Source organism: Rutidosis leptorrhynchoides, chromosome 8, assembly GCF_046630445.1.
Source record: "Rutidosis leptorrhynchoides isolate AG116_Rl617_1_P2 chromosome 8, CSIRO_AGI_Rlap_v1, whole genome shotgun sequence".
NCBI lineage: Eukaryota > Viridiplantae > Streptophyta > Magnoliopsida > Asterales > Asteraceae > Rutidosis > Rutidosis leptorrhynchoides.
Genome location: NC_092340.1, coordinates 310,760,355 through 310,764,145, shown reverse-complemented (window position 1 = coordinate 310,764,145; position 3,791 = coordinate 310,760,355).

The window sequence follows — 3,791 nt, the reverse complement described above, 5'->3', positions numbered from 1 at the left end:
CAGACTGGGAGGTGATAGGTTCGTTGTCTGAACTTGTGTACACCACCATGGCAAGAGAAGTTTCAGCAGAGGTAACCACTTCTTCAGGTATATCGATGTCGGTTTCTACTTCCTCTTTGACATCAACAAACATAACTTCATCGGAATCAGCTTCATCGTCAGAGTTGATTGTGATCACATCATGTCCGTCTGGGGCAGTATCATCTTCTTCTACTGTGTATTCGATCCCTTCGACCATTCCTTCAGGTATATTAGAGTCATCAACAATTTCTTTCCCTTTCCTGGAAGAGCTAGGTGCAGATTGTGTTTGACTGATAGTTTGGGTGATGTGCACAGTGGATCTTCCTCCGATATTCTCCCCCTCATGTTCGCCGCCGGAATCGGGTTCATCATGTCGCCGGGAGGAAGATGGTTGACCAACATGACACGGGATCGGTTCAAGAACCGGTGGATAATTCGGGATGAGGTGAAGTGAGTTGAGAAGACCGAGAATAGCTTTTCTGATGTAATCACTCTCAGAAAGGTTAACTGAGAGAAGGTGAGCATGAAATTTGTTTTCCCGTTGAATATACGTGAGATTTGGTTAATTGAGAGAAGGTGAGCATGAAATTTGTTTTCCCGTTGAATATACGTGAGATTTGGTTGATGAGTGACGGTCGGGGAGATGGTTGATGAAATCATGGTGGGAGGTGATAATGGTGGTGGCGAAGCATTGAGATCAGGTGGTGGTGATGTAAATTGTGGTGGTGGAAGAGCCATTGAGATAATAGGTAAGGATGTGATAGAGTCCTGCAAGGAAGTGTTAGTGAAAATAGCCTGAGATTCTTGATGAAACTCAGTTGTCACCACTGTTGAGCTAGAAAGCTGAGCAGTGAGGCCTGTTGAGACAGGACTTCCAAGCGATCTTAGAGAAGCAATTTCTGGGGATTTGCTAACCTCTACGCTTGTTGTTGCAGTCTGAGCTATAGACACTGATTGTTCGGTATAGGACTGCACCAAATCCCTACGGGCACTAGACACATTATCAAATTGTTTTTGGCGAATCTCATCTAGAGATGCCGATTCTAACTCATATGAAACAGATGTTTGAGCATCTGAGTGGCTTCCTAATGTTTGTGGGGGGGGGGGGGGGCTAACGTTTTTTTTTTTGCCCCATCTCACACCCGGTCCGCACATCCTCTCTTGATTTTTCAACCACGCCCTCATTTCCATCCTTATCACTCCGAACAATATCGTGAAGAACCTTCTGAAGTTGTTCAGAGGTTACCTGCTTTGATTCTGCTTTTCTTTTAGACCTAATTTCACCCTCATTTCTTTTCCCCTCAAATTTTCTTTTCTGTGACTGATAATGCTAAAAATGAACACATATTTCATAGCATTATTCCTCAAGAAAGACAAGATTTTAGTTGAAAATTGTTCTATTTACAAGTGATATTCGTTTAAATATTAAAAGATGAAGACAAAAGACAGATTCGACGAATTGAAGACACAAACGACCAAAAAGCTCAAAAGTACAAAGTACAATCAAAGTGGTTCCAATTATTGATAAGAAACGTCTCAAAATTACAAGAGTACAAGTTACAAAACACAAATACACGATATAAAATAGTACGCAAGGACGTTCGAAAATCCGGAACCGGGATCAAAGTCAACTCGCAACGCGCGACGCAACGGAGCGGAAGTTGCACATTAATTATATATAAATATAATATAATATATAATTAATTATATAAATTATATATTTATATTATATTTATATTATAAAATCCGTCGGCAAGAAAGGATCCAAAGATGTGTGAGCTGTAAATATTACCTCCGCGACTCGCGGAGTTCGAAGGCAACAAGGGCCGCGACTCGCGGAGCCCCAAATTTCAGTAACGCATTTTTCTGAATTCAACACATCTTTTTCTCTTCACTCCTATGTAAACGTATATATATATATATATATATATATATATATATATATTTTAATTTTAATTTTAATTTTAAATCCTAATAATAAAGGTATGTTATCGAATGTTGTAAGGGTGTAAGTCGAAATTCTGTCCGTGTAACGCTACACTATTTTTAATCGATGTAAGTTATGTTCAACCTTTTTAATTTAATGTCTCGTAGCTAAGTTATTATTATGCTTATTTAAAACGAAGTAATCATGATGTTGGGCTAAAAATATTAAAATTGAGTAATTGAGCTTTGTACCATAATTGGGGTTTGGACAAAAGAACGACACTTGTAGAAATTAGACTATGGGCTATTAATGGGCTTTATATTTGTTTAACTAAATGATAGTTTGTTAATTTTAATATAAAGATTTACAATTGGACGTCCCTATAAATAACCTTATACACTCGATCGGACACGATGGGCGGGATATTTATATGTACGAATAATCGTTCATTTAACAGGACACGGGAATGGATTAATAGTCTATGGAATTATTAAAATAGGGGTGAAATTATGTACAAGGACACTTGGCATAATTGATAACAAAGTATTAAAACCTTGGGTTACACGCAGTCGATAACCTGGTGTAATTATTAAACAAAGTATTAAAACCTTGTTACAGTTTAAGTCCCCAGTTAGTTGGAATATTTGACTTCGGGTATAAGGATAATTTGACGAGGACACTCGCACTTTATATTTATGACTGATGGATTGTTATTGACAAAAACCAGACGGACATATTAAATAATCCAGGACAAAGGACAATTAACCCATGGGCATAAAACTAAAAATCAACACGTCAAACATCATGATTACGGAAGTTTAAATAAGCATAATTCTTTTATTTCATATTTAATTTCCTTTATTTTATATTTAATTGCACTTCTAATTATCGCACTTTTATTTATTGTCATTGTATTTAATTGCACTTTTAATTAACGCACTTTTTAATTATTGTATTTTATTTCATCGCACTTTTATTTATCGCAATTTCATTATCGTTATTTACTTTACGCTTTAAATTAAGTTATATTTATTTTTAATATTTTACATTAGGTTTTAACTGCGACTAAGTATTAAAATCGACAAACCGGTCATTAAACGCTAAAAACCCCCTTTATAATAATAATATTACTTATATATATATTTGTATTTTTATAAATTAAAACTAATATAGCGTTAAGCTTTGTTTAAAAGATTCCCCGTGGAACGAACCGGACTTACTAAAAACTACACTACTATACGATTAGGTATACTTCCTATAAGTGTTGTAGCAAGGTTTAGTTATATCCGTTCTATAAATAAATAAATATCTTGTGTAAAATTGTATCATATTTAATAGTTTTTCCTAGTAAATTTAAGCTATTTCATATACGCCTCGCATAACATCAAGTAATTTTTGGCGCCGCTGCCGGGGAACGCCGAATCGAAACGCCACACACATAAAAAAAAAATTTATTAAGTTTTAATTAGTTTTTGTAAAATATATACTTTTTAAATATTAAAAAAATATAAAAAATTAAAAACCGGAAAAAAAAATATATATAAATTTATTTTTAAGATTTTTATTTATAAAATTATAAAGTATTTTTATTTCTATTTTAGTTTTTAAATATAAGTTTTATTTATTTAATATAAATATTTTATATAATTATTAAAATAGAAAAATAAAAAAAATATATATTATATATATATATATATATATATATAAATATTAAAAACGAAACCTGTCAAACGAAACCACCTAATCTGAAATTTCATACCCCGCAACTCGCAGAGTTTATTGCCAGGTGTACCGTAACTCGCGGAGCCACCCTGACACGAGCAGAACCCTAATTTGGCATTTA